This window comes from Protopterus annectens, chromosome 7.part0, assembly GCF_019279795.1.
Source record: "Protopterus annectens isolate FY-2018-M chromosome 7.part0, PAN1.0, whole genome shotgun sequence".
Taxonomy (NCBI): domain Eukaryota; kingdom Metazoa; phylum Chordata; order Ceratodontiformes; family Protopteridae; genus Protopterus; species Protopterus annectens.
Window position 1 is genome coordinate 548,727,318 of NC_056739.1, and position 20,481 is coordinate 548,747,798.

The 20,481-nt window shown below is 44.2% G+C and overlaps 1 long non-coding RNA gene across 3 annotated transcripts in view; it reads right to left on the bottom strand.

The window, feature by feature from the left end:
• The window catches only part of LOC122806589, a 727,223-nt gene extending 710,180 nt beyond the window's left edge, over window positions 1-17,043 (bottom strand). For all 3 annotated transcript variants that reach the window (XR_006365525.1, XR_006365524.1, XR_006365526.1), the window contains exon 1: window positions 16,846-17,043. This is a non-coding gene — a long non-coding RNA (uncharacterized LOC122806589). The remainder of the gene's footprint in view (window positions 1-16,845) is intronic.
• Window positions 17,044-20,481: the final 3,438 nt, after the last annotated feature.

The following is a 20,481-nucleotide window of genomic DNA, read 5'->3' on the forward strand; positions in this document are numbered from 1 at the left end:
ATCGAAAGCACCATGGCTCCGATGAGAAGGGGTAGACTGATCCGGAGGGACTGTCCGATCCTCCCGCACCGAAACCATGGGCTCCGAGCCAGAGGAAGGAGCCGAGCTCATCCAAGCCGAAGCCCCGAGAGGAAGAGTCGGCACAGACAAATCAGTCCGACTATCCTCCCCGGACCCGACAGGAGAGTGTCGGCTCCTAACGTCCTCAGTCGGTGCCAAGGACATCAGAGTAGATGGAACCGATAACACCTGTGCGGGTCTCAGTTCCAAAGGTTCGACAAGCATCGGTTTGGGTTCTTTCGGCTCCGAGAGTTCAGTACGGCTCAGAGGAGGAGTAGTTAGATCCAGTTCAATGGTCGTCGACTCCGAAGTGGTCGGGGCCGACAACAATTTAGCAAGTCCTGGTGCCCTTAGAAGCTTCTGCACTAGCCGATCCATGTCCATATCAGAGAGGCTGACCGAAGACTTAAAGGAATGCATCAAAGGTGCTGACTGGAGCAGAGGAGATGAAGGAACCTCAGAGACTGGCTCCAAGACTGGGAGCTGGCTCCGAACCAAAGGGACACTCTGTTCTGAGGACTGTGGAACTGATGACCCTGTCGCCTCTGATCTATTTGCCTTCTTGGATTGTTTAGAATCAGAAGATTTTGAAGATTTAGAAGAAGTGCTGGCACCATCCTGGCTACCCAACGCCTCAGAAAAAGTATGCTGCAGCAACCCTCTATCTAGGAGTTTTCTCCTTCTCTCTAAGAGAATGCTAGATGAAAAAGAGTGGCAAATACTGCAGGAGTCTTGGAGGAATTAGCCCCCAGACAGTAAACACATGGACATGTCCATCCGTGACGGACATTTTCTGTCCACAATCTGGACATTTCTTAAAACCCGATTTGGGGTGAAGACTTTTCTCTCTCATCTGACATTTTATAAGAGAGAGACACAAAATTAACCTGTAAAGGTTAAAAACAGGGCTAATTAAGCCCACACTAAACAATATAGTAAGAACAAGTAAAAATTGTTGAACTAAATAGGGCTAAGAAAGGGCCCAACGCTAAGAAAAACAAGCCAACACAGGGCACTATCACTACAATCTAACCTACTTTAAACTATTATTTTTTTACAAGAAACACACACACACACACACACACACACACACACACACACACACACACACACACACTAAATATGAATAATCTCTCAAAAAGAGAAGAAAAAAAGTTTTAAAACTTGCGATTTATCAAAATGGTCCGAGCTAACTGGATCACCGAGATCTCTCTTGCCGCGGCAAACTAGACCTGAGGTAATTCCAGCAGTGCATTGTGGGATAAGGGGCTTGGTCTCGAGCTACTGGCAAACCCTGAGCTTTGCTATCAGCCGTGTCAGAGCCGAGGATCGGCTCTGAACCCATCAGTGAGAATAAACGGCAAGATTTAACAACTTCACGTTAGCTAATCTGATTTCCTTAACTTTTTAGTCCTGTGAAGATAGAAATGAAGTTGTCTATGAACATCCAGTAAATGCAATATGTACTCCCCTTTAGGATAAAACTGGGAAAGAAAACTGGTAACTGAATAGTCTGATTAATGTTTCACTCCATACTAGTCTGTCTTTCATGCCTAAAGTGGCTACTGAGTCAAACTCAGTCTTTGTGGAAAATAATGTTAGTTGGTTTAGGACAGAGAGCATGTAATTCAAAAACTCTTCTAGCCAGGGTGATGGCTGTAGATCAGAGTGTGTGTTGTGATGGTAAGAAGCATTTCAAAGAGAGGGTACGTGTGTATAAATAGAGAGCATTTGCAGGCAGCAGTGCCACTTTGATAGCCAGAGTGTTGACATGAAGGACTGCAGTAGTCAGTCTGTTTATAAGTTTATTTTAGTTTAAGTTACTAAACCTCAATCCAATCCTGATGTGTTTGTATGTAATAAAGCTGTTTGAACTGAACCCGCAACCGTTCCATCTGTTTTATCCTGACTGGATGAGCGAAAATGGCAACTAGAAAAATGGTTTTCCAAGAAAAAAAATTCATAACACAATTACTAGCTGGTTCGAAAGGTTTTTGAAAGAGACCTTGGAGAATTAGGAGACTATCCCAAGGGGGAGTAGGGTCTTTCATAGGAGGCCTGAGGAAACAAAAACCTTTCAAGAAAGCTCTACATAAACTCAAAGTGACTATGGGTCCTGATGATAGGTCTGAGTGGAAATTGGACATGGCTGCCAGTTGATGCTTAACTGTGGCAAAGCTAGATCCCTCCTTGAACAAGGAAGCAAGAAAGGAGAGAATGGTAAGAACAGAAGTTGAATAAGGATCAATATTTTCCTTACCAGCCCAGATAAAAAAAAAATTTGTTTCACTTGCTTTTGTATACCTTTTTGGTGGATATCTTCTGGGAAGCTAATAAAATATTCTTAGCAGGCAAGGATAGCCTGGACCCTTTTACAATCAATGAATTTAGAGAAACCATGCAGTTAAGCTTGAGAATGAACAAATCTTGATGGGAGTCCCAGGGAGGATATTTCAGATGAGACCAGAGGAAGCAGAACCAAATCTGATGAGGCTAATAAGGGGCAATGAGGATTGAAGTGCTCTTCAACCATTGGGTTTTCTGAAGGAATTCTGGGATCAACTGTAGGGGAGGATAAGCACAGAGGAGACCGGAGGGCCAATCATGGACTAGAGCATCCCTTGGGGACTCCCCAGGTGGGGGGGGGGGATCAGTGCAAAGTACTTGCTGCACTTGTATTTGAGAGGCGGAAGCAAAGAGATCACAGCAAGGATGACCCCATCGGTTGAAAATCTGATTTGCTACTGTTTGGTTGAGGGACCACTCTTGGGCTGTCAAAATGGACCTGCTGAGTTTGTCTGCCAGCACACTGGTTTTCTCCGGTATGCGAGTTGCAATGAGAAAGCGGTGTGAAGAGATTGCCCATTCCCAAACCCTCAAGGCCTCTCTGTAAAGGAGATAAGAACGGGTTCCTCCTTGCTTGCTGATGTACCAGACTACTGACGTGCAGTCTGTGTGAATTGCAATGGTCCCCAGAGGGAGAACATCTCGAAAGGTTTGCAACAAGAGGACTGCTCTCATCTCTAGAACAGTGATATACAGTCTGGTCTCTAAGGGAATCCATGTGCCTTGGACCATCTTCCCTTTGAAATGTTCCACCCCCACCCCAGCTGGGAAGCGTCCATGGTCACTGTGGCTGTGGGCGGGGGAAGAATGAATGGTCTGCCAACTGACAGGTTGGAATGAATCCATCTTTCCAGGTGGGTTCTGCAAATTTTTGTCTACTTGATAGGAACAGATAGAAACTGAAGTATTGACCACTGTACAGCCCAGGTCCACAGGAGAATCTTGCTAGAGGAACTAATGTTAGACCTTAACACTGACTGGGCAGCCTGTAACTCCAGCAGCCCCTCTACTCATATCAATCTATATGGGTTCTCTCAACTAATTAAAGAACCAACTAGAATAGATAAGAAAACAAATAGAGAATCTATACTGGACTGAACACAAACTATACAGTAGGCTGTCTCCCAGATGACTTAAGTGATCATCTCCCCACCTTCCTACTCCAGAAACTTTCCAATCACCCCAAACTAGTAGTCTACAAATTTGTACAAGATGACCGTAACCTTACCCCATGATACCTAAATACTGTCCTAAGCCACTGGAACTGGGAACCACTACGGACACTCGGGTTAGACCAGGCAGTAGACTACTTCAATACTACCTTCTCTAACATCCTTAACAGTCTAGCTCCCTGCAGAAAGATCAGAGTTAAAGCCAACTACGCACCCTGGCTAAATAGGGACACCACAGCCTTACTAAAAGCTAGACATAAAGCCTGGAAAATCTGGAAAACTGACAAACCCCCTAGCTCCAGACAATACTATCAACAGCTTAGAAACAAGGCCAAGGCTGAATCCAAAATAAACAAACAAAACTATTTTCTTGGCACCAAATAGTCCATAAAAATTCTGGCATGCCATTAACTCCCTACTAAAGCCAGGCAAAACCACAACCCCAGCACCCATCTCAACTAACAACACCCTAGACATAGCTTCTCAATTTAACAACCATTTTACTAAATCCATCTTAGCCCTGTCCAATCAAATAACCAAAAACAGTCTACCACAATCACAACCTAACCTATCCCACACCACCCCCTCTTTCAGTCTATCATCAGTGCCCAACTCAACTATCAAAAAACTCCTCCTAAAACTAAAGCCAACCACACTAGTAGCTGATAACATACCTGTTGCATACCTAAAAATGGCTAGTGACTCCCTATCATATCCTGTCTCCATCCTTATCAACCGCGCCATACTAGAATCCTACATACCCAAACTCTGGAAAGTATCTCACATCATTCCTCTCCATAAAGGAGGTAATTCTTATGAATTCTCCAACTACCGACCTATTGCCATCCTTTGCCCCTTATCCAAAATTCTTGAGGAAATGCATCCACTTGTACTATCTACCACACAACACGGTTTCCATCCACATCACAGCACTACCACAGCCCTTCTATCCTTCACTAATTATATAAACCTTCACAGGAATAATAAATATGTATCAGCCATTTTCCTAGACCTCTCAAAAGCATTTGATATGGTATCTCACTCCATTCTACTAGACTCACTAACATCATTATCCTTCACCTCCTCTACTATAGCCTGGTTCAGAAGCTACTTGTCTGACAGGCAACAATCAGTCCAGTGGAAAGGAACTCTGTCTACACAACTTCCAACCACCATAGGAGTCCCACAGGGCTCTATACTGGGCCCGCTATTGTTCTCTATTTTCACAAATAACCTCAAATGCTCTACACCAACATGCCACACTCATACACTATGCGGATGATTCAACCCTGATCTGCTCTGCCTCATCTCCCACCACCCTACATACACTCACTCAAGATACCTTTATCTCAGTAGAAAAATGGATATCGGGTATCCAACTAATTCTAAATCCCAAAAAGACAAAACTGCTATTTACCCCTAATAGATAAAAAAAAAAATTCTCCTTTACCATAACATCTAAGGAAGGCACCACCATCTCCCCTTCTAACCACACCAAACTTCTGGGGATTGAAATAGACAGTAATCTCCACTTTGATGTTCACATCTCACATACCATAAAACTAGTACACAAAAAACTAGGCTCCCTATACAGGCATAAGTCCTTTCTCTCACAAAAAGCAAGAGTTACTCTTGCACAAAGCCACCTCCTCTCAACTCTATTATATGCAGAACTAATCTTTACCCAAATCAGACAATGTGACCTAAACAAACTAGGATCATGCTACAATAAAACAGCCAAGTTTGCTACTAACTCAACCTATAGAACCCATCACTGTGCTGCACTAAAAGAACTAAAATGACTTGAGCTACCAACAGCTAATTAACTATCACCAGCTAGGCACAGCCTTCAATATTCTCAAATATCCTGAAAAAACCCCTGATTATCCAACCTACTTACTATCTATACTGCAAACCAGTACCTAAGATCCAGTGAAAAATCTCTCCTCTCCATCACCAAGGCTGACAATAATGCAGGGAAAGCTCTCTACTCCCACACCGTTGCCAGGAATTGGAACTCTCTTCCCCTATCCATGTCCACTGCCCCCTCCACATCCATATTCAAAAACTCCCTCAAATCGCACCTTCTTAGTACCTGGTTATGCCCTTGTATCACATAACCCTACCCATACTACTATTAACTCCCCAAATTCCTCTCCGATCACATACTGGAGCTCTGATCCCCCGTAGGCTTGGTCATCTGAAAGGGTACTTTTAAAATCTTACTTGATATATTTTTCTTTTCTTACCAATGTATAACTGACACTGTCCTTTTACCCATGTTCTATATCTTCTTTTACTTGGAATGTTTTTATTAATTTCTTGCTATATTACTATGCTCAGCATACATGATGCAACCTGTTTTGTGTATTATGCTGGATGCACTGTATTTGTATAACTTGATGTTGGAGCTTTTCTCCCCGGGCCTCTGCTGAAAATGGACCTGGTCCAGTCGGAATTTCCCGGTTAACAAATGTAAAATAAAATAAAATAAATAAATGACAGCTGCCATAGATCCAAGAGCTCAAAGAACAACCCTGGCAGACGGTGAAGGAAGAGTTAGTAAAGTCTGGATTTGGTTTCTCAAGATGACTATCCGATGTAGGGACAACGATATTTGGGTAACTGTGTTAAATTGAGCCCAGATAGACTCCAAGGATTGAGTTGCTATTGGTTGTGACTTGTTCTGATTTATCGTGATGCCTAGGAAATCCAAGATCTGGCACAAGTAGTCTTTGGCATGAGATAGTTGACGCCTGGTTGGGACAGTTAGGATATCCAACATGAAATAAAGGTATGTATCTCTGACCAGGTTGCTGCAGCACAAATGTCATCAAATTGAACACTAGAAAAGAAAGCTGTGGAAGAAGCTACAGATCTTGTTGAATGAGTCTTAGTGTTTCCAGTAATAACCCCTTTTTTGGTAAACAAAAGAAATACATTGAGCCAGCCAGCAAGATAAAGTGATCTTGGAAACTGCTTTCCTCAAACTGGGTTTGGGAAAGGAATTAAACAGCTGTTTAGATTTTCTGAATTTTTTTGAGCTGTATAAATAAAAATACAGCTAGCAATGAGCATCTAGCAAACATAAGATATAGTCACCTTTGCTAGAGAAATTTGGGAAGAAAACTGGCAAACTTGTGGACTGATTGATGGAAGATTCAGAGACTACCCTACAAAGAAAGAATGTCTTGGTCTATATGCGCATTCTGTCTTTCTGAAAAACTAGATGGGAGGATTCTGAGGATAGTACATGTAATTCAGAAATTCTCCTGGCAGAAGTAATAGCCACCAAAAATAGAGACTTCCTTGACAGAAATTTCAGATCAGCTTTAGCAGCAAATTAAAAAGGAGGGCCTGTTAAAAACTGTAAAACAGTAGTAATACCCCATACAGTTGTGTACACTTACCATAAATGTAGATGCTCGAGTGTATTCACTGTTGCAGTCATCACATTTGGGTTACCCTTGCCAGGGTAGCCCTCGACCAGCCAGAATACCAGAGGCTTAGTATTTCTGTGTCAGTTGCTGTCACTTCAGGACTGATGTCAGGTCATCAGTAGTATAAAGTAAGGCAGCCGACACCATTACATCAGTTTTTCTTGCCCTAATCTGTCAGGAGTCCCCTAGTAGGAGCCAGGTTCTGGTGGAAGAACCCCACCAGTAGAAAGTAAATACCAAAATGTCCCTTGTAAGGAAAGAGAAGAAAAAAGGGGGATGGAGGGAGGGGGTCCAGGACTGCAACAGCGAATACACTTGAACATCTACATTTATGGTAAGTGTACACAACTGTACTATGTTCTTTGTGTTTCACTATTGCAGTCATCACATTTGGGTTGATTCCCAAAGCTGAGGAAATTGGTGGAGGCAGTCAAGGAAGCTATGGGCTGGGCTAGGATGCCCTGCAAGACTGCAGAGGCAAACCCTGCCCTGGATTTGGAGAAGACAGGCAGGTGGTAATGTTTGGTAAAAGTGTGAACAGATGTCCAGGAGGCAGCCTCCAGGATGTCCCTGGTGATGACTCTGAAGAAAGCTGTAGAGGTAGAGGCTGCCCTGTTGGAGTGAGTTTTGACCCCCTTGGGGGGAGGCTTTCTGTGTTGTTTGTAGCAGAAATGGATGCAGTGTGCTGCCCATTTGGAAATGGTTTGGAGATGGCTTTGCCTTCTGCTCCAGTAGCAAAGCTAACCAGCAATTGGTCAGACTTTATGAAGGATTTAGTCCTGTCTCGATATAATCTGAGCTGTCTAAAGTGCAGGATCCTTTCCCCCTTGTTCTGGGGATTAGGGAAAAAGGTGGGCAAATGAATAGATTGGTTGAAAGCCACACTGGACACTACCTTGGGCATGAAGGATGGGTTAGTCCTGAGGGATACCCAGTCAGCATGTAAGATGATGAAGGATTCCACAGCCATGAGTGCTTGCAGCTCAGAGACTCTTCTGGCTGAAGTGATTGCCAAAAGGAAAGCAGTTTTCCAGGAAAGAAATTTTAGCTCTGCAGAAGAAGCTGGTTCGAAGGGGGGCAGGGTGACCTTCAACACAAAGTTAAGGTCCCAAGCTGGGGTTGGTGCTCTTCTGGGTGGTCTCAAGTTGCTAGCCCCTCTTAGGAACTGTTTGATCAAAGGGTGTGAGAAAAGGGACTGCTCAGTGGGAAAATGAGCAGAGATAGCAGAGGCATGGATTTTAATAGAGGAAAAAGAGAGGCCACTGTGTAGCAGGTCAGCTAAGTAATCCAGCATGAGAGGGAGGGAGGGATGTGCCGTGTTGCCTCCCTTAGTCTGAATCCAGGTGCAGAACCTTTTCCATTTGTCAGCATAAGACTTTCTGGTGCTAGGGCATTTGGCTTCACATATAACATCTAGAACCTGTTTACTGAGGTTGGCAGATTGATCGGGGGTTAGGGAATAAGACAAGCTGCCAAACTGAGTGTCTGCAAATGGGGACGCATGAATTTCCCTTCCCTCTGGGTCAGGAGGTTTAGAATTTGAGGAAGATGCTATGGTGGCAGTGGGGACAGGCTGCGCAGCAAGGGGTACCAGTGCTGGTGAGGCCAGTCTGGAGCTATAAGGATTGTCCATGGTTTTTCCTCCTTTATTTTGAGCAAGTACCCTGGGGGTGAGAGGTAGTGGAGGAAAGGCATAGACCAATTGACAGACCCAAGGGAAGGACAGGGCATCCACTTTCCAAGCCATGCAGTGATGCTCACTGGTGCAGAATTTGCTGAGCTGATGGTTGGTGAGGGAGGCAAAGAGGTCGACTTTAGGGGTGCCCCACTTCAGAGTTATAAGGGTGAAGGTTCTTCTGTTAAGCTGCCACTCGTGTGGGTCCACAAGATTTCTGCTTAATTGGTCTGCCAGAGAGTTAAGAGATGCTGGTAGGAATTGTGTTAGCAAGTGGAGTTGCATGGCAGAGGCTGTGTGCCAAAGGGTCATGGCCAGAGTCCACAGAGTTGCATGGCAGAGGCTGTGTGCCAAAGGGTCATGGCCAGAGTCCATAGAGGGTAGGAGTCCCTTCCTGCTTGTTGATATACCACATCACAGTGGTGTTGTCTGTTTTGATCAGGAGAGCTCCTGGGGAGAGAAGGGGCTTGAAAACTATCAAGGTGTGCTTGACAGCCATCATCTCTTTTTGGTTGATGGGCATATGGATTTGCTGTGGGCTCCATTGGCCCTGTATGCACCTGCCGTCCAGGTGTGCACTCCAGGCATAGTCTTTTGCATCTGTGGTGAGGGTCTGGGTGGCGGGGGTTGGTGAGAAAGGTAGTCCCTTGTTGTGGGAGCATGCTGTTGCCCACCAAAGAAAATCTTTTTTGAAGCAAGGAATTATAGGTATAAAAGAGTCTCCAGGACTTGAGAGTGTTGACACCAAAGGCTTTTTAGGTACCATTGAAGTTTCCTCATATGCAGTCTGGCATATGGAATGAGTAGTATGCAAGATGCCATGAACCCCAGAGCTTGCAGGATTTTCCTTGCAGATAGCTGGGATCTGGTGGCTAGTTGAGAGAAGTAGGCTGTCAGGAAAATTTGCATTTCTGGTGTAAGGAATGCCATCTGGGATGCTGTGTCCAAGCTTGCTCCCAGGAATATAATCCTTTGGGTGGGCACCTGTTTGGATTTTTTTTCATTTATAATGTACCCAAGAGAGGTCAGTAGGGTCTTCACAAAGGCCAGGTGCTTGAGCAGCTTTTCCTGGCTGTCTACCTGAATTAGGCAGTCGTCTAAGTATGGGTAAATCTGGATATTCCTTTGTCTGCAAAAGGCAATGGCCAGAGCCAGACATTTTGTAAAAAATCTGGGAGCAGTAGATAAGCCAAAGGAAAGCGCAAAGAACTGAAAGTGCTGAGATTCTGCCCTGAAACGGAGATGTTTCCTGCATGATTCCCTGATAGGAATGTGGAGGTAGGCCTCTTTTAGATGCAGGGTGGCTAGCCAAGCATCCTTGGAGAGCATGGGTAGCAGCTGCTGGAGGGTAAGCATTTTGAATTTTGGGATCACCAGGAAGGTGTTTAGAATGGACAGATCGAGGATGGGGCAAGCAGGTGCCCTCTTTTCTGGATACTCCAAAAAAGTATGAAGTAGAAACCTTGGCCTTTCTGTTCTGCAGGAACATGCTCTACTGCCCTCAGACAGCAGGGAAAGGACTGGATTTTGTGCCTCTGCACACTGGTTTGGAGGTAGATCTGGGAACCCTTTTGCGGTTGGAAGGGTGTGGAAAGAAAATTTGTATCCCTGGGACACTATGTTGAGAACCCAGCGGTCGTTGGTAATGGTGGCCCAGGTGCTTGCGTGAAAGGAGAGTGAAGGTGGGCAGGAGGGAGTGGAGGTGAGTCATTGTGAGTTCTTACCATAAGGGGGTGGCTTAGAACTCCCAGGTTTTGAAGTGGAGGTAGTCCACTGCTTAGATCTCTGCAATCCCTGTGGCTGCTGTCTAGGAGGTCTGGTTCCTTGTGGTCTGGGCTGAACCGGCTTAGAGGGAGCAGAAAAGGACCAGTGCTTGGTGGGAAGATTTTGATTTTTCTTCCATCTTTAAGACCTCTTCTGCCTTGCTGTCAAATAAGTTGGTCTTTGTGCAAGGGGGCATCCAACAATTTAGATTTGACATGGTCTGGCAAGGGCTGTTCTTTAAGTCATGCATGCATTCTAATGACAGATCCGGTGACTGCTGCCCTGCAAGAAGCTTCTAGGGCATCAAAACCACAGTGCAAAGTGTGTTTAGTTAATTGACTTGCAGAATGCATTAACTCTTGTAAGTCTTTAGATTCTGCACAAGTAGGAAAGGAAGACATTTTTTGTTTGAGGAGTTCCAGGGTGTTGCTGAAATTTTAGCATATGGAACTGACAATTTAGTGCCCTGATAGCAACAGTAGCTGAGGTGTATACTTTTTAACACTATCTGTCTAGTGCTCGGGAATCCCTATCTGAGGAGGTGGAATTCTTAGCAGAAATTGCTTAAATTCCTTTAGGCCCTTGAGAAATAACCTTAGGGTCAGCAGTAGGATTTTTAAAAAGAAATTTGTGAGAATCAGGGACTCTTTAGTACCCGTCTGGTTTTCTGGGTGCAGGTGGGATGGCTTCAGGAGTCCAGCTGGATTCCAGAAAGACATCCTCCACAACATCCAGGACTGGGGAGATGGCCAAGGGTCTGTGCTGTGGAAGATCTAAGAATTCCCAGTGTCTCTTTTTAGACTGAGGGTAGTCCTGACTCTCCCATTGGAAATACTCCCTTAACGTATGAAGGGTTTCCCCAAAGGAAAAATCCTCTGGGGAAAGGCTGAAGGGATGGAGTCCTCTGCATCAGAATCCTCACAAGTAGAGAGGGGTGGCAAATCTTCATATTCAGATGCATCAGAGTCATCAGGACTTTTGTTCAGAAAAAACTACAGGGGACAGATCTCTTCCTTTTGGAGGGGGTAGCTGGGCTTCCTCTGATCAGCATGATTAGGTCTTCCGCCATTTTAAGCATTTGAGACTGAAGCAAGGAAGCAGGTGCCCGAAATTGGGTCATTGGTTTCTTGGGTGTGGTTTGTACCTTGGGCCTAAGAAAATCAGTCATTTTCAAAAGAATGGTAGTCACAAAAGAAGATGTCGGTTTGTGTTGAGAATCGGTAGTGCAAAGGACTTCCTCGGAAGCCGCTGCCTGCTCAGCTTCTCCGGATCCAGCCAAGGTAGAGACGACCGCAAGATCCTTAGTCGCAGAAGAGTTTTGCAGCATATCGGACTCCAAAAGGGTCTCGGTAGCGGCTTGCGAATCCACGGAAGCAGGCATCAGGGGCTGCGAAAGTGCTTCACTGAGTACCAGAGAACTGACGACTAGCTTACTTTTTTTTGAAAGATTTCCTGTCGGATGGCTTATTGAAGCCATATCGGAGTTCGAGGACTGTAAGCAAAAATATCTAGCTACAATAAGGGCCTGCCGATGGATAGTTCTGGCATTGAACAAAGCACAGAAGTGACAGTGTGGGACGTCGTGACGCAGTAAGAATGAAAGTCTCGGTGTGGTATTTGCTTTCCACAGGTAAGACCATTGTTAACTTTTTCTGACATCGGTTAGTGCAAGAAAAAAAGATCCTCAACAGTGTACTTAGCTTTAGAAGACTTCAGTTTTCAATTCGGTACACGAAACTCAGGTAGCAGCCGACTGGCACTCGTGCGAACTGCTGCTGCTGCTTCGGACTCCATGGCAAGAAAGACTGATGTAATGGCATCAGCTGCCTTACTACTAACGACCTGATGTCAGTCCTGAAGCAACTGACGCAAAAATACTAAACCTCTGGTATTCGGGCCGGCCGAGGGCTACCCTGGCACGGATAACCCAAATGTGATGACTGCAACAGTGAAACATGAAGAGCATGTAGATCTCTAAGCAAAGGGAGAAAGAAGAAAGGCACCTCAGAGAAATGCCTTGGATAATCTAAGAGAAGCTATGGGGATATGTCCTTCCACATGTGGAAGGAAGAAATGGCAGCCAATTAATCCTTGACAGTGGAACAGCTGGCTCCATATTGAAAAACGTGAGCAAGGAAGTCCAAAATTGCTGTAAGTGGGACTGAAAAGTGATCAGTGTCTTTTCTCCATAGCCCAAAGAGAAAATCTTTTCCATCTGCTCTTGTAGACTTCTTTTAGTGGAAGGTCTCTGAGGAAGATGAAATGTGGACAATGTTAGAGGAAAACCTGGACATCCAAACCATCCTTGAAATTGTAGAAACCATGCGGCTAGCTTGAAGGCCTGAATGTTTGGGTGAGGCAACCCCAATAGATGAGAGAGAAGATCTAGGTCCAAGTCCATCATCCACTGAGGGTGGACTTGAGGTCAGAAGAAGGGAAGCCACACTTGACAAAGCCAATAAGGGGCTATAATCTGGGATCAACAGTATTGTGGGAAATGCATAAAGGGCTTCTGGGGGCAAGGGTGCATTAGAATGGCACTGGGTGACTCACCCTCATAGGGAATTAGAGCAAAGAACTTCTTGCATTTCGTGATAGGGGGAATCAAAGACACTGCAACAAATGTGGCCCCAGTGGTGGAAAATCTGCTATGTTACTAATGGGTTTAGAGACCACTGGTAAGGAAGCAGAATGGATCAGCTTAATCTGACCACAAGAGTGTTGCACTTCCCCGGAATATGCATATCACCCAGTGCCATACTCTCATGGCCTCTTGACACAATAGATAAGATTAGGTTCCTCCCTGTCTGTTGAGGTACTAAACCAGTGCCATATTGTCTGTTTGGATAGAAAGTGCACTCAAGTGGCGAGCGTCTCGGAAGGCCTGCAATGCTAACAGGACTGGTCTCATCTCCAAAACACTGATGTGAAGACTGGCCTCTGAGACCGTATGCCTTGGACTATCCTTCTCATATAATGCTCCCCCCATCCTAATTAGTAGACATCTGTGGTCAATGTGGCCTTTTGGAGGGGGGGGTGACAAAAGGCCAGCTCCATTGAAAGTGAGAAGAACTTATCCACCACCGAAATGTGATCTCTGCAAGTGTTTGTAAAGATGACTGAAAAAGACATAGAATGCTTCCTGATTGACCACTGGACTGCAAATGTCTACTGAAGAACTTGCATCTAGAACCTGGCTACTGGAATCAAAGTAATGGAGGCAACCATGGAGCCTAAAAGGTGAAGAATTAAGTTGGAAGGTGGCTTCTGACAGGCTAAGGCTTGTTCAGCTTGTTGATGGAAGGGCGAGGTCAGTGTTTGCGTGAGTTTTTGCCATCAGAGATCTCGTGCCCTACAGTGCTCCGATACATTCCAGCGACTGGGTTGCTTGCAGCTGGAATTTTGCAAGCTGACCAATATTCCCAAATCATGACATAAGTGGACCAAGGTTGTCCAGATTGCCAGATGCAGAGATAAGTTCCCCCTGGCTGCCTCCAGAGTATGACAGTTGGGGAACCATTCAGGGGTGCTGGAAAGGCTTCTGCAAGAAAGGACCTCTGAAGCTTTGATTTTGTGTACCACCTCTGCCTCTTGGGTGAAGTCAATTATGCAAGTTTTTCCCTCTGACACCAAGAGCTCGCTCTCCAGAACTGTCAGATGAAAATCCCTGAGATTTTCAAAACCACGTTCTCTTCTCTGCCTTCTGATTTCTTGAGATGGTTCTTTGAGGGGCTGAGAATTTGAAACCTATGGCAGATAGGGATTTACCATCTTTTTCAGTTCTGGAAATAGTCCCTTTCACTTTTGGACCGAATAAAGTTGATCTGTCACAGCAGGCCTTGACGAAGGATGACATAAATTGCTCCACAAAGTCGCATAACTGCATCTGGGCATGCCTTCTGATGGAAATGCCTGTGCAGGCAGATCTAGAAATGCCCATTGTGGCATTAGAGTTTAGTCACCCAGAGACATTAGATAAAGAAAGTAGAGTAGCTGAAAATCAGTCTTTTTCCCGATCCACACATATGGTCCCTGGGAGAGAAATGGAGGGATCTTTAACCAAATCTCTCTGAAAATGAGTTAAATGTGCCAGGTAATTAAGTTCCCGCATTGAAGAAGTGGATGAGTTGCATCCCAATTTCCCAAATCTGTCCCCAAAACATGTGGCTCTCTGTTCGGCAGATGGACAGAGGAGCTCTCTTCAGTAAGCTGCTCCTTTATGGCTGCCGCCACAATCATGGAATCTACAATCATGGAATCTACTGCGGGGCCCTTCCTCCAGTGCAACCAGTCTTTCAGAGCAACTAAGAACTTTTCTGGCTTCTTGAGGATGTGTTCAACTGTGTCAGGTTCCTTCCATGGCTGGGATGTGAAAGTCAATCATCTCATCAGGGTGGGGGGTGGATGGGGGGTGGCACCCAAAAAGTACATGGGCCAGAGCCGAAAGCCTTGAAGAAACTTATTTCCTCAGAAGAAGGTGCTTGGGAAGACCAACCCTTTCCTGTCAAAGAAGTTCTAGTATCTCTGCAAGCGAAACCTCCCCAAGGATATCAGTGTGGTAGGGGTTCCTCTGGGGAATCCAAGTATCTCCTTTTACACTTGTGTTTACTAAGAACTTTGTCTGTGGGTTGCTTGGGGAGGACTCAGAAACATATGAAGTCTCCCTAGGGAGAGAAGGTTCAAGGCTCTCAAACTTGTTGTACCAATGGGAAGAGGAGAGCAGTTTGAGGACCCTGGAGACCTCATGGGGGAGGGCTTGATTAGACTCTGAAAGGGAAGGCTTTACTCAAGGTTGGGAGAGTACTCAAAAGCATCAAATGCAGAACCCGAAAAGAATCCGGGTAGCTTAATCTTCTGAGCGGAAACTCTCAGGGACTCAACCCTGGACACCATCCAGCTGGGGTCCGAAGCATTGCCATAGCTGAAATATCCAGCACTGAGGCTCCTAAGGGGAGGAAAGATCAGAAAAGCTTGGATCTGATTATAACCTATCAAGAGTTGGTGCTGATGTTACAACTCCTGGAACAAAGTGGACTTCATCAGAGAACTCACATGAGTTAATGAAACATGCACTCTTGGCTCTGCAGATCTACCCTGGACAAGAATCAGATACAGTGACTCAGATCTGAGACTTAGGATAAGAGAAGGAGCCATCAGAGAGTGAAGGGAGAAAAGTTCTTTCAGATCCAACAGTGGCTGGAGCCGGTAATATCCCCAAGTGGATCTGCATCTGAAGAAAATGCCTCATCATCCTGTCCAAGTCTTTGCTGAGGCTCAGAAATATCTACCTGACCTAAGGGATGAAGCTGAAGAGGGAGGTAATGTCACTTGTAAGACAGAAGACCCAAGATTACCTTACTTGTAAAATAGGTGACCGGAGTCGGAGTGACAGGGTCTGGAGAGAACCTGGATCACAGTTCATATAACAATCTAGTCTGTTGAAGCACTACATCCACACGTTTGATGACTTTTACTACTAGGGTCGTTGAAGTTCCCTGATCTTGGGATTGTTTTCTGCAGGACTTCAATTTGTCCTTTTCTGCCAGTTTAGATTTTTCCTGTATCTTTGAAGTAAAAGAGGCAGAGGATGTAAATGCCACTGATTTGCCCAAAGCTGAAGAGGGTTTTTACTCGAAGTTGGTGGAATGAGACCCTAAAGCTGAAGAGGGTTTTTACTCAAAGTTGGTGGAATGAGACCCTTCAGAATTAATTTTTCATCTCTCCACTAAAGCCCTTTGGCCAAGCACCTCGCAGATTAAGCACGGCACATCCAAGTGTGAGGAGAGGCCAAGGGAGTACATACATTTGCCATGTGCATCAGAATTGATAAGTTTGTGTTGTTAAATCCAGACACCTTGTCGGCCACGATGCAAATCCTGTGAGACTCGGACTTGAGATGTATTTATTTATTGATTGACATTTGATTACCAGAAAAGTCTGACTGGTCCAATTGGGTAAAAGCCCATTTTCATCACAGGCCCGGGGAGAAAAGTTCCAAATTATTACAAAATAATTTCAGAACAATAATTTTACAGTCTTCAAAAATAAAACAAAAACATCTGCCATTTAAATAATTAAAACAAATTAGACGCAATATAAAAACATTGCCTAAGAATTGATACAAGGTATAAAACAATCATTTAATATTTAGAGACATTTTAGACACCTTGTAGAGAAATTAAAGGCAATTTAGTCTAATACAAATGTTAATACAAACAATTGTAACAACTGCAACCACAGCTTGGAAATATTAATGTAAAACCCTACAAGCAAAATTAAAAGCCTATACAAGTTGGAACAACCATCTAACATTATGAAAAAACTATTAAAGAAGTATTTTTAAGCAACAGGGGGATGAAAAGAAAGAAAGAGCAAGTACAACACATACCTGAAAAATTATTTTAGTAAACCTAATCTGAAATTGTTTTCTCAAGTGGCTACGCCCAAGCACCACAGATCCATCAGCACTTGAAGGTGGCAAACGAGATTTGGGGGTAGCTTGTTCTGTACATGGGGGCTATGGGTAAGGAGAGGAGCCTGAGCACTGGATCCAAAGCTATGAAGAGGTCACGGCCGGATCAGAGACCCATCTGTAGAGAAATGGATGGAAAAGACTGCATCAGATCTATGAGTGTTACACACACAGCAATGGTACAGTTCTTTCACATTTCTAAAGGACAGCACTCTGCATACAACATAATCATAAATGCTATTAGTTGTAAAGGTTAAAGATAAACATACAGAGACATACTGAGAATATCTGCTGCCAGAGGCTCCTGAGCAAGCCCAAATCTTGGACAGACAGGGTGCAGTGCTGCAGGCCTATTTTCTTATCCTTAGAGCGATAGGTGTGGGAAGGGAACCTAAAACTATATGGGCAACTCCTGGTTGAGACTGGGAGCAAAGTACGGACACTACTGCATTTAATGAAGAGTCCTTCCCATCAGGGGAAAAAACTGTAAATGACATGTACTGAAGGCACTTAACAGCAAATGACCATAACAGGAACTGTGGCAATTCCTTATCAGGGGAATTACTATTCAGATTGTTAGCCCTGAAAAACAAAAATTTCACCCTGGCCCTTTCCAGACTGGCTTGTCAAAGAATCTTTCAGGGAGTCAGGAATCCCACCTGTCAAAGGTGTACATCCAAAACAGTATGCAAAGGAGCAATAAACCTTCTTCGGGATGTGCTGAAGTGTGGGTTAACGGTGTGTGCTGCCATTTATGGATCCCATGGTGTAGCACCTGCCATGCTCTCAGTGAATTCCGCTGCCAGAGTCTGGCAGGTCAGCTGGCAATGAATTTCAAGCCTTGAAAGTCTATGTCACACTACTCTGCGCTAGTAATTTCCATTGTCTTTTATATACAGTTTCTCCTTATCACATAACCTTTAGCCCCAGACACTCTCTGGTACAGAGGGATAAAGTCCCGACTGCAACTCAGACAACCCACGATCATTTCACATATCAGAAAGCTGCAAGACCTAGGGATGCAGACTGAGAGATGTGTACCTTACATTTGTAAGACCTAGTGATGTACTGTGAAAGAAGTGTACCTTACATGTGTAAAACCTAGTGATGTACAGTGAAAGATGTATACCTTACATTTGTAAGACTAGTGATGTACAGTGAGAGATGTGTACCTTACATGTGTAAGACCTACGGCTGTAGAGTGAGAGATGCATACCTTACATCTGTATGCTATCCAGCAAGGGAAGGTTTTAGTGGCTCATTCTCCCATGGTGATCTGGTACCTGGGGTGCATCAGGCCAAGCCAAGCCATTCTGGTAGCCTTTGCAATGGTGTGTGTCAAGAAGAGGTCAAACCACCATATCAGGGGCATAGGCAGTCCCCCTCCTCAGTGATATGCAATCTCTTTGTTTACACCAGGTGGTGAGAAGATACCTCAGAAACAGCAATGCCCAACAGCTGCTGGGATGATGGCTCCATTATCATCTTTTGCCTCAGTGGGTATAAATAAGTTGAGAACAGCTCTCATTCCATGAGGAATGAATGGGCCGATACATGCTGGGTATCCAAAAGAATGTTATTAAAAAATGCTACCATTATGTCAGTGCACTGCAGGAAATCTGTCATTCACTTTCTGCCTCTCTAGTAGTCCTTGCTAGCTATTACAGTCAAAGTTGGCAGACAAACAGAGTCAACATTCAGGTCCACTAGGAAATTACAAAATATGAACAAGGCTACATGACCAGCTTTCCGATGTATCCCGCAACTCAGTGTTACTGCTTCTCACTGCAGTAATGACAAAAAAATAATCCATTTAGATTAAAAAAAATGGCACCATTGGCATGCACCAGAGAAACGAAACAAGGTAAAAATGACTGTAAAGGATTCCCTCAAATGCCTGGGAAATGAAGAAGAGAAAAATTAAACTTGCGTATTCACCATAACTGTGTATCTGTGTTGTCCATGTTCATTCTTCAACGAATGGGTTTGGATCCAATCCTCTGATCAGACTTGGCCACTGTCTTTTGATTCTAGGATCTCACTCTCGAGCTCCTCCCTTACCCATAAAAAGAAGTTCTGTCATTACCATAACGTTCCATTTATGATGTTGATCTTCTTCATTCTTGCCAGATGGGTTTGGTTCCAATCTCTCAGAACTGACTCAGCCGTTATACATAGCTAGTGCCATCCAAAAACTCTCGAGCTAAGGCTCTACACACAATCCACCTCTTCCATTACCGCAGATAGAGTTTCCAGAGAAGTAGAGAAAATATAGAAGCCTTGTCTAATGAACAATCCCTACAGCATCCCAGGACTAGGTCAGATCCTCCAGAAGTCTTTTGGTGGGGGAAGGTTTTTTGGGATGTCAAGAATGAATCAAGATCGACAACACAGATGGAACATTATGGTAAGGGCATAACTTCTTTAACAGATGTTGTCAATCTTCATTCATTCCTGACAGATGGGACAGTCTCCAGCTACTTTAAACTTTAGGTCCTGGATGTCCCTAAGGAAGGATATTCCAGAGTACCAGAGAGCCAAAGAATGCTCTTCCCCTGGAGGCCATATCTAATTTGTAATGAGTGATAAAGGTGTGAGGAGTAACCCCTGTGGCAGCTGAACATACATCTTCTAAGGAGGCCTTGGAATGAAAGGCAGCTGAAGTGGAAACAGATCTGGTGGAATGTGCTCTAACCAGAGCAAGTAGTTTGAGTTTATTCTGGTTGTAAACAAAAGTACTATAATCTCTAAACCATCTTGAACAGGTAATTTTTCATACTAGTTTACTCAATCCGGGTCCTGAAAAGGATATGAATAACTGGTCCGATTTTCTAGACGATCTTGTTCTGTCCAGGTAAAAATATAATTGTCTATGGACATCCAGCAGGTGTAAGCAGTATTTAACTTTATTTGAAAAATTTGGAAAGAAGACGTCTATAGACTGATTAATATTAGATTCTGATGCCACTTTAGGGAGGAAGGACGGGATGGTTCTTAATGACACTCTCTCCTTGTGAAAGATGCAAGGATGCTTTACACATAAAGCTTGCAATTCATAAATTCTCCTGGTTGATGTGAGCTACCAGGAAGATGTTTTTCCAAGACAGAAACATGAGGTCGCAAGTAGCTGCTGACTCAAATGGCTGATGAACTAGGGTTTGTGAGACCAAGGTTAAATCCCATGGCACTACAAGATCTTTGAGTGGGGTTTTAAATGCAACGCACCTTTAAGAAACATTCTGGACAAACTTGGCATCATGGAATGTTCATTAAGTTCATCATGAAAATTGGAAATTGCAGCTAAATGGACTCAAACTGTGGATGTACAGGCTCCTGATTCAAAAACGGTGGCTAAATATTCTAGGACCTTGTCCACTGATGCTGAGAAAGGGTCTATGTTGTTGGAACAGGCCCAAATCAAAAATCTTTTCTATTTGCTTTGGTAAAGCTTTCTGGTGGATGGTTTTATGGGAAGCCAGAAGAATCCTTTGTACCAAAGGAGATAAGTTATTCTGCCTGGCAATTACCGGAATTGGAGATACAAAGCAGTCA